This window comes from Coccinella septempunctata, chromosome 2 (genome assembly GCF_907165205.1).
Source record: "Coccinella septempunctata chromosome 2, icCocSept1.1, whole genome shotgun sequence".
NCBI classification, from domain to species: domain Eukaryota; kingdom Metazoa; phylum Arthropoda; class Insecta; order Coleoptera; family Coccinellidae; genus Coccinella; species Coccinella septempunctata.
The window spans coordinates 36,646,386-36,654,271 of record NC_058190.1 but is presented as its reverse complement, the minus strand read 5'-3'; the positions used below and the strand labels follow the sequence as shown (position 1 = coordinate 36,654,271).

The following is a 7,886-nucleotide window of genomic DNA, read 5'->3' as shown; positions in this document are numbered from 1 at the left end:
TGTAATTATCCGTTAATTCCTTCGAGAGATATCCATTTCCAACAAATGCATCATATGCATTTCATCACTGCTAAAACAAAAGGAATGGAGTATACATACGGTTAGCCTGCTTGAAATAGCAAGTAGAGTAAGCAAGACTACTTTAGAGCCACAATATTATAGAGAAATGAGCAAAATGAAGATTCTACCCTACCTGGTAATCTGGTGGGTATCACTATACCTAGTGGAACCTGCAGGATGAGGTTATCAATGACTTTCAGAAATGTTTTGCCGAATTTCCGTTCAAGCATTAGCAAGCCGTTGTAATTGCTTTGACAATTCAGACCAAACATGCTTTTCCACCCAAACCTTGTAGATGCACGCTCTAAATACACTGGCATGACAAGGTGACGGTTAGCAACTTCTTCTTGAATTGAACCTTCGTTTAACCTACACACTAATTTATACACACTTTATTTTATACTCACAAATTGTCAGATTTTCGAATTGTACATTTTTCAACAATCAATTTACTGAATATATTTCAATCTGACATTTTCGAGTACGTTTGATTTTCCTTTTATTCTTCAAAAATATACAAGGCTCCTTTTCATTACAGGTACTCCACATGGTCCTAGGTATTTCCTCTTACAGTGATCTGACACGCTCGACTAAATCCCGAATTTCCTCTTGGACTACCCAATTATTATGGTGGGTTTAAGCAGAGTCCCTAAGAACATGAAACACGTGCACTGAAACTAAAAAAACTCAACAATTATCCTTCAAAATGATCTTTCACTCGACCCATATTACATATTCTAAAATTTAAGAGGGTAATATACCTAATAGATGGATAAAAATAAAAAAGCCTCTGCTTGACGCACATTTCAATTCTTAAATGATAAGAATTGCCGTCTGTTCTCTACCGACGAATAAACAGAGCCAAAGGTCCTCTATGAAAATCATTAAAAAGTTAATTCCCCGTTCTTTGGCATTATTTTCCCATAAATTATAGAGTAATCACTATTACTCCCTTCATCATCATGAAACATGCATGGAAAGAGTCCATCCTTGCTGATGACGGATGATCTTCGATTGAACGAGTTCTCGAAGTCTCGTTGTAAGTCATCTTCTATCATTAAACCTTGAATAATTGAAATGTCTTCTCCTAAACGACATAAAGTTTAGTTGTCAGTCCTGAAATTGACAAACATGACTGCTGCGGGTGAGCTTTGTGTTGAAAATTGTATTTCCTTTTGAATAACTATAATCATGGTTTCCTCTAATATAGCGATAGATGATTGACCAATTACTATGATCCATCAGCCAATATTGGAGTTGATATCTCGACAATTTATCATTTACGTTATTCAGTACGTATTGTTGAATTTTTATGAAGATTTACGTTACTTCTAGGGAAAGAGTGTACATTGTACTTTGTACGAGAGAGAGAACATAATTTCCTTCGATAGTCGATAAATTTAGAATAATTTTTCCCTATTCCTTATACAGAGAATACAAGAAATTGAAAAGAACGATAAAGTTGTTGTGAATCAATAAAAGACGTATAAAAAAAATTTCGTAAGGTTTCAAACTAATGAGATTTCAAACATTACATCACCTTAATTCATTAATTTCCCAAAAATAGACGTTTCAAATAATAACGAATAACAATTCGAAATTCGGACATAATCGTAGGTATTTTTTTTTTTTTAATTATATGGATATGGAAGGTATAGTGAGAATCAACCAAGAGTTGCCAATAAGGCGAAAATAATATATTTTTTGTTCAATATAGGTCGGTAAGTCAATTTTATGAAACGTTTGATCTTTGGAAGCTAAAAGTTATCTCTACATTTCAACTAATACCCCGAAGTTGTTAAATAATATTAATAGGTTGCTAATAATAAACCATTCGCTTCCTAGCATGGATGAGATGTCATGATGAAGTGGTTAATCCACTTCCACAATGATGTTTGATTCGAGAATTTGAATTGCTAATACTAACTTCAAATTATCCTGAACCGATTCGCATGTGAGTGTAAGAAACAAATTGACTAAGTTTATGTGAACATCATCTAGAGTAATTCGATAAAACTCATCGGTCATCAGCTGTGAAATGACAAAGCAGAAAACAAATGACAAAATCAGCAAACTGATTTTGAACAACAGGTTAGTGTGAAATTCAATATAAACTCCAGCTCAACTATATAACGAAATTAGCTGCTTCTCCCTGTCAAGTTTTCTACTCATTTCAGCGTCACAGAAGCTTGTTCAGGTAAAAGAGCCACATAATATTTTAAAAATATTTTTCGCTAAATTCCGACTTCGAATTCAGTATTAGATTCAGTCTAGATGCACAGGGTGTTTTCTACGGCGACATAGATTATTTCTCCATATACAGAGAGATTGATGAGAGGTTTTGGTTTCGTGTAATACAATGTGTTTACTTTTTAATGAATACTGAATTCATTTAGGGGAGACTGGGGAGGGTTGATACGTTTTTTGGAATTTTTATTCTGGAAACTATATTGTTCATTTATGATGAATGTGATTGATATTTATATACATGATGTTCTTTGATATCGTCTAAATCTCCTTGCATGATGTCTTTGACTCGTAGAAATGTTTTAAGAGTAGATTTTTTCCGCATTGGCTCGGTTCAAAAGATACAGGCTGTTGAAAAACAATGAAAAAATGGTATTTTGAGTACTATCTCACAAACGGTATTATCGAATGAAATGAATTTCGGAATATATAGTTTTTCATTTATTTGATTAATTTTTTTCGAACACAAGACATCACCCACGAACGACAGTTTTTTCTTTATGACTCTTGCGTACCATAAAAATATCAAAAATTCAAAAACCCAACCCTTAATTTTTTTCTCATATAATGCGGCGTTTTCGAGTAATTTGATGTTCAAAAATAAAACATATTGGGTACTTTGGCAGAATGCTACTCTGTTTAATAGATCTACTCTACAGATGTGTAGTGTCATAGATTTAGCTTGTTATTCTGAAGGTAATTTTGTTTTACCGGGGGTGGCACAGCTCATTATGAAAACTTAAAATCGCTAGTGTATATATTTGTATCAGGGACGAATCGGAAAGAATTGTATAGGAAAAAAGTGTTTCTTCTGACTTCATAAATCTACTGATAAAATATTTGTGCGAGTCAAAGACTCACCTTGCATAATAACGTTATGGAAATCTTATACAGGCTGTTCAATGAAAAATTCTCGATATACAGAATGTATTATGAAAACTAGTTTTCCATATCTATATAGGTACAGGATATACATAGTATCATAATCGATATTATGTACACATGGTCCTTGGATGATCTTCAGTTTAATGAAGAGGTGATTTCAAACAAATTTTTTACGGTTCTCACTATTCGGTTCAGACTTCATCATGAGAAAAACGCAGAAAATATATCCTACTTCTGTAGGTATACAGAAAATCCTTACATTGGCGTAGCCAGCTTTTTTTTGTGAGACCTATGGAGCTATGCTCGAAAATTTAGTCGATTTCAGTATCTGGAGGGGGGGAGGTTGTACCCAACCTGTCGCCTACCTCTCTAACTACCATGAATACATAATTCCACAAAAACATGTAGGAATTTACCTAATGACATTTTTTTCCTATAAACATCAAAAAACACCGAGTGTACTACATAAACATAATATTCCTTGTCCATTGAGGGCCTGTTCCGATATTGCTGGTTTTACTGGCCAGCAATCGAATAACAATAGAACTCGAACGACTGGGCCAATAGGCATCGTCTCTGAAATACTGACAGTACTGTTCAGGAATATCGGAACAGACGGTGAGTGTGTGGAACACCTAGTATCATATGAATATGAATATTTGTAGAAAATCAACCTGCATTTCGGAAACTGATCCACGTCATCATAGAACACTAAAAGTGCTTGTGGAATTGTTCGTTGCCAAAATGTTGTTATTTCTATCGTATTATATTCCACTTTTTCGCCGAGCAAGACTGTTCGGACATCATATTAACAATGATAACCATTTTTTTATTGTTATTGGGGCCTTTGAAAATCTGAAGTAATCCGCATAAACCGACATTCTACTGGTTTAATAACTCAAGTGTTATTTTTCGGTTCGCCCTGTGGTCGCTGCGTGTTTCAACTGTCAGATTGAGGAGGATCATTTCCATAATTGCACATTATGAAGTCGCCTTCACGGTTGATGTTCTTACTCTTCGCGATATGTACAACAAAACTGGGTATATGTAAAAATATCTCATTTTACCCAAGACAGACAGCTGATTGAACCTTTCGTCCTTTTTTCTGTTGCCTGCTTTTATGCGAGATTATCACGTTTCAGAAGATAAACATGGTGTTGCCTTTCTCACGTAAACTGTGCGTCGTTTATTTGCCTCCCAATTTCTGAGTTAATTCTGGGATAATCTGTCCGTAGATTACTATTTAATGGAAGAGAATTTACCTCACCCAGAATTTCATGGTTATAAGCGTCATTCTCCTGACCGAAAAAACATAACTGCAGTGGCTGGCTTGCAGTGGTAAAAAAAAATTATTCATGAATTCATATGCATTAACCGGATTTTGACATACTTGCTTATCTTCATTTTGTAGTGAGGTGCGTTCGGACACTCGAGACATTTGCGTAGACTTGTTTTATTATCACCACGAAGGTTTTCTTTCCATTTATTTTCATAAAAACTAAAATTTTCGATTTAATTTACTCGTAAACGTTGATGACAGTGAGAGCGCGTGAAAATTCAAGTACCTACTGCTATTTTCATTATGGAAAGAAGCAAATTGAAAGATGAAATACAACAAATTAAAGTTATATATCTGAATCTTATTGCTTAAGCCCGCAACAGGCTTCAGGGGATTTTGGCAAATACCAGAATTTGCAGAATTTAATCACTCCGATAATAGCAAGCCAAAAGAATCAATATTCTGAGATTTTAGCAATGTACGAAAGATTTTGATTTGGCGCCATTTGTCCGGTGTTACCAACCAATGAACCACAGTTTGACAGCTGACATTTTAGAGCCAATAAATGGCACAACAAAGCACAAAGCGTACTCCTCACAGCGACTAAAGATCAGCGGCTTATTGCTTACAAATTTTAATAGGAATGGCACAAGAATTAAAGACTGAACTTCATCAACTGATTCCTGATATTTCGAATGTGCATTATGAAGCTCCATATATGGCTATATTACATTAGGGGTCGCATTTGGAAAATTATGCGACCATTCCCAAAGGGTTATTTGAAGTCAATGGTTCATGCCAACAATTTTAAACTTTAGGTACCGCAATCTGAATTCCTTGTGTTTTGTGTTTATATAATGTGTGAATTTATTTAGAGATCTTTCACATGAAATGAAAGAATGAAAGAAAAGAAAAAAAATTGTACCTAGGTACCTAAGTATAGACACTTAGCTAGGTACATCATTTCGAAGATCGATGTGATTCATACTAAATAAGAGGTAGGTATCAAAAATTTCATATTAATTTGAAATTTTTGACTTGAGTTGCCCAAATTGTTTGAAATTGCTATATTATTTAGTTGATCATCTACCTATATAGGTACTTAGGTACCTACATAGGTAAAGGTTGGTAATGTAATTTTATCAAGGAGGTTATAGAAACCTCTCGTATTTTGGAAAAATTATAAGCTTATGAAACTATTATCTACATATAACTGAGCTATGTTACGTATCTGACCAAAACATGAAGGCAATAATAGTTCAGGCTAAAAGAATAGATAATAACGAAAAAAATTCAATGCCAAAAAGTTCATTGTGAGTTGCATGACGTGCACAGTTCAGGTCGCAGGAGTTTTTTCTTACCATCTCAACCTAATAACAAAAAACAAAACCAATAACCAGCCAACACAAAGCTAAAGGCTTTTTAGGTATAGCTAATAGATGTTAGAATTCCAGCTAAAAATAGATAAACTATAGCCTCCGTGGCGCAATTGGCTAGCGCGTTCGGCTGTTAACCGAAAGGTTGGTGGTTCGAGCCCACCCGGGGGCGCAATTTTTTTTTCTTAAAATTGAATGAAACTGCACGAGCATGATTAAAGCTCAAGATTTTCTTTATATTTCATAAGTGTGTATGTATCAAAGTCAGCAGATTATGAAACTTAAAGGCTTAAGAATATAATACATTCAGTATTTTGATTAGAGTGTTCGTCTATTTCTAGAGATTCTAAAGTTTAGTGCTTCAAGGTTATTCCTCATATTTGTCATATTTTATTCCTTCAAGTCACTAAATGCACGACCGCCTATAGAGGCTACTTAATAGATTAACAGCGGGTTTCATAAAACTTTGATTGTCCGATCGACGATTTGACAGTTACTCGATTTCTCGAACGGAATCACTGAAACCTTTTCATTTCTGAATATATTGAAGAAGTAGCAATTGAAAATAATTGAATGGACGTATAAACATCTCAATTTGATGCGAGAATAATATTCTGAATGATCATGACAAAATAATCGGTTGAAAACAAATTGACGTCCATTCGTCAGTCAAGCGTTGATTCCCCGATCAAGCTTTATGAAACCCGGCGTATAATTTCTAGCTGACTAGACTATGGTATATAAGCCTAAACACATTCCAGAACATAGTTGTAACATATTGTAAATATAGCCTCCGTGGCGCAATTGGCTAGCGCGTTCGGCTGTTAACCGAAAGGTTGGTGGTTCGAGCCCACCCGGGGGCGAAACTTTTATACTTTCTCGTGGTGAAGTTTTCACATTTCATAACTAAATTGGCTTCCCTTACCAGCCAGCCATCATCGTGGTGAATTTATCTGAATTAACCATCGCGATGGTCTGTTGACCAGTACTTATAGTCATTAATAAACGGAATTAATTAGAAAAGTGTAAAAAAAATTAGACGTAATGACTTTATCCTGCAAAACAATGATTCCTTTCCTAATTTCTCAACTTATTTACAAGTTGTATTATTTGATTGCATTCATTATCGATCGTTTGTAGCCTTTTTGGCATATTTTTACCATTATTATCTTATCATCAACGAAGGACCCCGCACACTTACTTAGGAAAAGTAGAGATTTTTACATATTATATTTATATCAACATTAAGAACAATATATCAGATTTTCACGAAGGTCTTACATCCGGTTTGTTCTATAGGGCGTTCCAAAATTGCAGCTACGGAAAAATGAATCTTTAAATTTTGATGATAATTGTTCTAATTTTCAGAATTCCATCATGATGCCTTGGGTTCTGAATAACAAGATATGTATCACAGACATCCAAACACTGCCCACCACGTTAAGTTTCGTTATACAGGCTGTTCCATGAAGCTGTATAAGTAACTGAATGTAACTTTGTTAGTGATTTTGGGACCACCCTGAGTTTTTCAAAATATGATACCATGATGTATGTCCACCTCTGTAGGAAGTTTCATTAATGTACAAAGAACAGTTGCAAAACTATTCAGGTTTAAATTCGGATTTCATACAATTTTTCTTTAAAACTTATCTGTAGTTGAGATTAGTGTGAATTATTTGATTTTTTATGAATTCTGTAGGCTACTCAAACGGTTGGTTGGCTTTCCTTCTGTTAAGTAGTTTTCAGTTAGTTTTTTTAAATCGTTGTGACCATTATTGGTATAAAGTTATAGAATGTTGATGTGAAAAGACAGCAACGAATGCGCGAAATAGATATGCATGTGTCGCTTTCCTGCACTAGTGCGAAAAAAATCATTTTCCGACAATAGCCGATCAGAAAATCATTTTCTCGCACTAGAGCAAGAAAGCATGGGGGTAAAAAAAATTATATCATGAAAAGCCTAGAATTTCCATAAAAACACTTCATGTCTCTCATGATTAATCATGGCATCAACGTCTGAAAATTGAAAGATCACGTCT

The 7,886-nt window shown here is 34.6% G+C and overlaps 2 non-coding genes across 2 annotated transcripts; both read left to right on the top strand.

Moving 5' to 3' along the window:
* The first annotated feature begins 5,945 nt into the window (after nucleotides 1-5,945).
* Nucleotides 5,946-6,019, top strand: Trnan-guu. The gene has a single exon. It is a non-coding gene; the product is annotated as a tRNA-Asn (tRNA).
* A 617-nt stretch (nucleotides 6,020-6,636) lies between these two features.
* Trnan-guu lies at nucleotides 6,637-6,710 on the top strand. Its single transcript has one exon. It is a non-coding gene; the product is annotated as a tRNA-Asn (tRNA).
* The last annotated feature ends 1,176 nt before the right edge of the window (nucleotides 6,711-7,886 follow it).